Source organism: Echinops telfairi, unplaced genomic scaffold (assembly GCF_000313985.2).
Source record: "Echinops telfairi isolate 266 unplaced genomic scaffold, ASM31398v2 ScPeMD7_5;HRSCAF=22, whole genome shotgun sequence".
Lineage (NCBI taxonomy): Eukaryota > Metazoa > Chordata > Mammalia > Afrosoricida > Tenrecidae > Echinops > Echinops telfairi.
In genome coordinates, this window is record NW_022103901.1 from 4,325,012 (window position 1) to 4,332,594 (window position 7,583).

A 7,583-nucleotide genomic window follows, 5' to 3' on the forward strand; every position below is an offset into this window, starting at 1 on the left:
ATTAGAAGTCTTTTCCCAGACACGAGTTTGTGGTGGTGGTGGTAGTGGTGGCTATGAGTCAGTTCCAGCCCATAGCGACCTGATATTCAACCGAACATGGGTCCTATGTCATCCTCACAATTGTTGCTAGTTGGAGCCCGTTGTTGCAGTCACTGCGTCAATCCATCTTGGCGAGGGCCTTCCCTGTTTCCACTGCCTCTCTATCTTACCCAGCACGAGTCCTCATCAAGGAGCTGTCTCTCCTGGTCACATGTCCAAAGTCCTTGAGGCCAAACCTCGCCATCCTTGCGTCTAAGGAACAATGTGGCTGTACTTCTTCCACGACACATCTGTTTGTTCTTTTGGCAGACCGTGGTCCTTTCAGTATTCTTTATTAGCATCATAATTCAAATGCATCGGTTTTCTTTGGCCTTCCTTATGCAGCTTTCACATGCATATAAAGCAATGGGAAATACCATGACTTGGCTCAGGCCTCAAAGTAACATTCTGGCTTTTCGTTTTTGAGTTTTGATGGTTTAAGGGGAGAAAAAGGAATACAAGATCGGGGGAAGAGAATTATCGTCTTTAGACCTAAAGGCTTCCTAGAATGGTGAGCGTTCTAGAATGGTGAGTTTTCGGGAATGGGGAGCTTTCTGGAACTGAAAGCCCACACTCCTCCCTAAGTGCCAACACTCAATTGTGAATCTTGTCTCCCACGGGCAGAAGCTCATTTTTACTATAATTATTTGAAATGCAGTCAGTAATTGCTGTGTTCGCACCCAAAGGCAGAGCAGAATGGCTGGCCCTTGGGGACGCCTGTCCATGGCCTTGCCTGACTTCCCCTGAGAGGGAAACCAGTCTCCTCTTCTCGTGGGGGTGGCTCCAAGGGAGAAGGATGAGCAGCCGGTGTCCCTAAAGATGTCATCTCGTTGTTGTTAGGTGCTGTTAGGTCAGGGTGCTAGTTACATAATCTCATGTCAAATTGATATATGTGTAGGGGTGGAGTCTAGCCTGTCAATCAGGTCACAGCCTGATGGTGCCTCCTTGTGGGCATAGTCTTCTCGTGAGGATTCTGGGAACTTCCTCCCTTTCTCTCAGGAGGCAGGCCACACCCTCTCTGATTCACTTTTTTGCTTTTGAGACACTCAGATAGCTGGAGGGGCCACATGGAGACCTTCACCAGTTCTAGGATGCTTCCACAAGCATTGGATCCACAAGACTTGGCACCCACTGGCCGGTGATCTCCCTGCATTCTGCACCATTCCATGTGGCTGCGTGAGTCTGCAGAGGGACTGATGGACAAGAATTGGACTTATGGGCTAACGTCGCACTTCAGGACTTGATCTGGACTGGAATGGGATATTTTCTTAATATACGATTGCTCTTTGGTAGAAAGCTCTCCCTTACACATATATAAGTGTCTCTGGATTTGTTTCTGTACTCAACCCAACCTAACACAGTCAGTTCTGACTTAGAGAGACCCTATGTACAACAGAATGAACACTTCCCAGCCCTGTTCCATCTTTGTCATTGCTGCTTATGTTTGAGCCCATTGTTGCAGCCACTGTGTCAATCCATCTCATTGATGGCCTTTCTCTTATTTGCTGTCTCTCCACTTTACCAAACATGAAGTCTTTCTTCAGGGTCTGGTCTCTCTTGATAACATGTCCAAAGGACACGAGACAAAGTGTGGCCATCCTTGCCTCTAAGGAGCATTCTGGCTGTACTTCTTCAAAGACAGATTTGTTTGTTCTTTTGGCAGTCTATAGGACTTTCAATGTTTTTCACTAGCAGCCATGCCCATTGTTCAAGTCCAATGATTCTTCTTCAGCCTTCCTTATTCAATGTTCAACTTCCACATGCATATGAGACAGTAAAAAAAACACTATGGCTTGTGTCGGGTACACCTTAGTCCTCAAAGGACATCTTTGCTTTTCAACACTTTGAAGAGACTTCCTGAAGCAGATGTACCCACTGCAATGAATCACTTGATCTCTTGACTGCGGCATCCATGTGCATTGATTGTGAATGCAAGCAAGAGCAAATCCTTGACAACTTCAATCTTTTCTCTGTTTCGTTGTGAGGGTTTTGGTTTTCTTTATATGGAGCTGTAATCCATATCGAAAGCTTCAATCCTTGTTCTTCTTCAACAAATGCTTCAAGTCCTCCTCACTTCAGCGAGCAAGGTTATTAGCAAACCTCCCTCCAATCCTGATGCCATATTCTTGCTCACATAATCCAGCTTCTCTGATTCTTTGCTCAACGTACAGATGAAGTAAGTCTGGTGAGAGGATAGAACCCCGACTCCCACCTTTCCTATTTTAAACTGTGTTTTATTTGCACAACTGCCTCTTGATCCATGTACAGGTTCCACATGAGCACAGTTAAGTGTTTGTTATGAGGCCAGGTTATTAGGGTGGAGCCTAATCCAATATGACCAATGTCCTTAGAAGAAAAGAGAGAGAGAGAGAGAGGCAAAGGGTAGATGGTCATGTGAAAACGGAGTGGGGACAGGAGGGACTCTCCTACAAGTCCAGAGCAGCAAGGTTGCCAGGAGCCACCAGAAGCCAGGAAGGCCCCCCCACCCCCTGGAGATTTCCAAGGGAGCACAGCCCACCTGACATCTTGACTTTGGACTTCCGACCCCCAGAACTGGGAAAGAATGCATTCCTGCTGTTATCAGACACCCAGATTGTGGTACTTTGTGTGGCCGACCTAGAACACGAGTACAAGTAGCACCAGCATCTCTGGGGAACTTGCTAGAAAAACATATGCTCAGGTCCAGCCCTGTCCTACTGGACCAGAAACTGGAGGCGGGGCCAGCAGCCTACCTTTGCCCCTGCTCTCCAGGTGAGTACCATGCTGAGGCGTGAGGACAGGGGCGCAGAGGCTACCCACGGGTGTCTCCCACACAGCACCTTCCTGAGCCGAGTCTGTTCCCAGCTATCTCCTGGAGCGTCTGCTACAGGGCCTGACACACGGGACCCACACTTACTGCGACCCTCTGGGACAGAGTAGAACTGCCTGGCAGCTTCCAAAGCCGGGACTTTTCTGGAAGAAGGGCTCAGCCTCCACGCATCGCCACTGAGTCGGTTCCGGCTCACAGGGACCCTGCAGGGCAGGGCGAATTGCCCGTGTGGGTTTCTGAGACCCTGAATCATTTTGTTTGCTTGCTGTTTGAAAGTAGCTTGTGCGTCAGAGAAGAATTTAAATCCATTTCACGTGTGCTTTTTCCTCCTTTCGTAACCACTCGGACCAGTGTTTAGGTCTGGAGGCTTTGACTCTCTCTATTTTTTCTCATTTTCCCTGTTGTTTGTACAGCGGAACGCAGACAACGGAAAGCATACTGGGACAGTGACAGTGTCCATGGGTGACCCCCCTTCCCTGTATATGTGGTTCTCCTTTGTTCTTCTCCCTTTTCCTCCGCTCCCTCCCCTAAGCTGTTCGTCTTGAGACGCAGAGAAGGCCCCAGCGTTCAGACCCGGAGTGGCTGGTGGTTCCCAAGGGCGGACTTCCCCAAGGCTGTCACCCTTTACGGAAGCAGACAGCCTCTTCTTTCTCCGTGGGGTGGGGGGGTGGGGAGGGGGTGGGCTTCTAGCCTGTCACTTAATCACTGCACCACCCACCTCGGCCCCTTCTGTGAGCACACCGCGAACCAAAGTCAGCCCCATCCGATCGATCTGACTCACAGCATGCGATGGACAGAGAACCAGGCCTGTGGGTTCCAGAGACTAATTCTTTAGGGGAGTGGAAAGCCTCAAAACTATGCTAAGTGAGCAAATGAGGGATCCACCCCCATTTAATCTCACTGCAATTGAATCAATCCTGACTCATAGCAGCCTGATAGGACAGGGTAGACCTGCCCCAGTGGGTTTCTGAAACTATCGCTCTTTAGGAGAATGGAAAGCCTCATCTTTCTCCAGAGGAACGGCTGCCGGTGGTTTTGAACTGCTGATCTATGTGTTGCTAACTCCGCTCTAAGGAAGTGCGCAATAACTGTTTGTGGAATGAATAATGAGATGTTCTTGGCCCTCGATGAAGGCAATTCAGGGAAATGCTTTCCCTGGAAGCCCAAGGTCCCATATGCTTTTGCTGTGGGGACGCGGGTCATCTCCTACACTCTGTTCCCTCTATCATACTCCACACGAGCCACTTATTTTAGGATTGAGGGCTAGGAAGAGCTTGCTTCCCTCAAGAAGTCGATATTATATCCACTGAGGTCCAAGCACGATCCAGATGGCACATTCAAAATAGGCCAGTTTTCAGGAGGTTCATTTACAACCGAGCTATTTACAAAGGTGTGGATAACAGCGACCGAGTGTTCTCACCCTTGGCCAGGAGGAGGGGTAACCGGAGCCTGAGAGGGGAGAAAGGTCAAGGGATGATCTTCCACCCAAGGAGACCTGACCTTGAGGCGATAGGAAGCTGGGGAAGGGACAGGGGACAAATCGCTGGACCTCCTGCTCCCTGCACCCCGCTCCCGCTGATCTCATGCCACAGTCCTCCGTGGGCCAACCCCAGCTAGGAGACGGAGGGCACGGGACTCCTGGGGTGGGGTCAGGACGGCTCACCTTCCAGGGGCAGAGTCTACTGTGAAGAGGAATTCAGAGTAGATCTGAAGTGGCTGAGAGAAGACATCGAGCTTACAGGGGGGCTTCAAACGTTGATGGGAAATGGCATATTGCCATGTTCTGCCCCCACCCCCACCCCGTTTCATTTTCTTTTTTAATTGGGTGAATTGGTTTTAATTGGAAAACCAACAGTGTTCCATTTCAACAATTCAGGCCCATCTTGTTTCGTCTTATTGATTACAGCCCCTTCAACGGGCGCCACGGAGTCCACTTCCTCCCTGTGTTTCCTGACGCTTCTGAACTCTGTCCTGGGAGCCATGCTGCCCTGCCTGTTTGATGTCAAGTGGTCGATTAGCCATTGATGTTATTGTTCCCCTATCGACCTATGTGTTAGTCTGGGTTGAATGGAGAAACAAATTCATAGACACTCATGTGTATAAGAAAGAGCTTTATATAGAGGGGCAATTGAATATTGAGAAAACATCCCAGCCCAGTCCAGATCAAGTCCATAAGTCCAATATAGCCCATATTCCGATACCAATCTATAAAGTCCTCTTCAGACTCACAGAACACATGCAATGATACCAAATGCAGGACAATCACAGGCCAGTGGGTGGAAAGTCTTGTGGATCCAGTGGCAGTGGAAGCATCTCAGCGCTGGCAGGGGTCTCCAGGTGGCTTCTCCAGCTCAGGGCACTTGTGTAGCCCCCTGTGTCTTCTCAGCCGCAATGTCTGTGTCCCAGGGAGTGAGTTATTTATCTCTTTAGTGTCTCCAAATGAGGTCATCAAGCTGCGATCTGATTGACAGGCTAAACTCCACCCCTTCGCTCTTAAGCCTCAAATTGACAACAGATTATATAACTCCCACAACCTGTCTGTGGTTGGCAGAAACGTGAGCCAGGGAAATGAATTCATTTCCAGACTTGACAGAGGACTTAAGACCCATAGTCTCACCCAATAAATCTAACCAATAAACTGGGTCTGGGTGGGGTTTTTTGGGTTGGTTTTTTTTTTTGGGGGGGTGGTGGTGGTGATTTTTTTAGTTCTATTCCCTCTTTTCTCCCAGTCTGTCCAGGGCCTTCAAATATGATCCCTTTCAGAGCACTTAGTAGTCGTTGCTGGGCACCCTCTAGTTCTCCTGGTCTCAGGGTTGTTGAGATTGATGTTCACAACCCACTAATTTTTCATTATTATTATTAAATAAGGGAAAAGCATTTTTAACATTTAATGAAACCTCCGTGTAACCTCAAGCCACCGGGACACAGCCCCCACCCACCCCATCACCTTTAATCTTCCCCTCAGCTCTTCTGCTGGAGAAATTGGCCTTCGTGATGACAGGTTGCTTTGGAAATTTTCTTTTCCCCAGAACCTTGGAGTAGCCCTAGAAGAACAAAGACATGGATTTGTATCACACCACAGCAGGATGCCTGCCGCCCCCACCTCCCAGGAGCCCCATTGTCCAGCAGAGCATGTGTCTGGCCAGGGCACTAGGGGAGGCACTGTTTGCCCCACCTGTGAATCAAGGCCAGCAGCTCCTCTCGGAGAACTCTAGCACACGTCTGGACGTGACTCTAGTCTCAGGCCCAGCCCACCAATGTTTGAAGCCCCCTGGTAGGTGTGCCTCCGTTCCTGAGACCACCAGAAGGGGGCGTCCAACCACGTTTCTCTTTTCATTTTGCCTCCTGGGAAGAGCAACTGGTCTGTCTTGACCTGGCCTTTTGACTCATTTCCTCCCTAGCTGTTTCTTTCCATGTAATTGGCAGGTAACAACCTCACACCTATTGCCCAACAAGGACCCAGGTGAGTGAGTGTGAGCTGAGCTGAGTGGAGGCTTCTGGTTTGTGTCTTCCTGGAGGACGTCCGTCCCCCCCCCGTCCCCCCCCCGGGGGACATCGACTTACCTCTGTGATATCATCAGCCACACTTTTTCATAGATTGCGTCACTTTGGGTTGAATGAGTCGGTGTGGTCCCTCTCGAAATGAGCATTAGCAACAAGTCAGATGATGGACGGCAAATCATGGCTGACCCAGCAAAAAACGTCCCCTGCACCTTCTATTCCCGGTCTGCCACATCCTTCTTTCTTTCTTTACCCATGAGAGGGCATCTGAGAGCCAAAAGGGTTCCTCTGCCCAGCTGGCTAAGCAGCTGTATTCTGGACTCCGTTTTCATCCTGAGAACAGAGGAATTGTCAGGGAGAGTGGCTTGAACTCAACACAGGTTCTCACCCCCAAAGGATGGCCTAGGGTTTATTAGCCTCTGAAGACGCTTCCTAAGGAGCCCTTGGGTGGTGTGATGGGTTCCGTGTTGGGATGCTAACCCCAAAGTCAGCAGTTCAAAGCCACCAGCTGCTCTGAAGGAGAAAGACAAGGCTTTCTACTCCCATAAAGAGCTACAGTCTTGGAAAGCCACAGGGGCACTTCTATTCTGTCCTACAAGGTTGCTATCCTCAGCATCAACTCAATGGCGGTGAGTTTTTGAGTTCAGAAATCCTGGGTGGCGCAAGTGGTTAGTGCTCAAGGCTGGCGGTTCAAAGCACCTTGAGATAAAGAATGATAGCTCTGCTTCTGCAGGGCCAGTCATTGAAAGCTGCAGGAAGCATGGTTCTTCTGACATGCTGGGGAGCAAGGTGAGCCGGGACCCAGTCGACGGCAACTGGGTCCATTTTCCAGGGTCCATTTCCAGGCTCCACCCATTTTCCAGGGTCTGGTGCCCCTGTCTTTTCTAAACGTGCTGGGGTCTCTCCTGGATGCAAAACATTGGCACCCCAAACCAGTGAGCATTCCAGAATGGTCTTGTTTCCTATTCCTATGGAAATGCCTACTTGTTCAGAGCCCACCGTCTTCAAAGACTCTCAGTCAGATCTCATTAGCAGGACTAAAGCCCAGAAACACAGTGCCAAAACGCACCCTCTGTTCAATGAATTCATTGACCCATTTGAATCAATACGGAGAAATACAACAGGTCAAACCTCTCTCCCCTGTCCTTATACAAAAGAGCCAGCTGGCTGACTCATCACCTTTAAGTTTGGATGA

At 49.5% G+C, this 7,583-nt stretch overlaps 1 pseudogene; it reads right to left on the reverse strand.

Moving 5' to 3' along the window:
- Positions 1-6,017: 6,017 nt before the first annotated feature.
- Positions 6,018-6,132, reverse strand: LOC115868014 (annotated as a pseudogene).
- Positions 6,133-7,583: the final 1,451 nt, after the last annotated feature.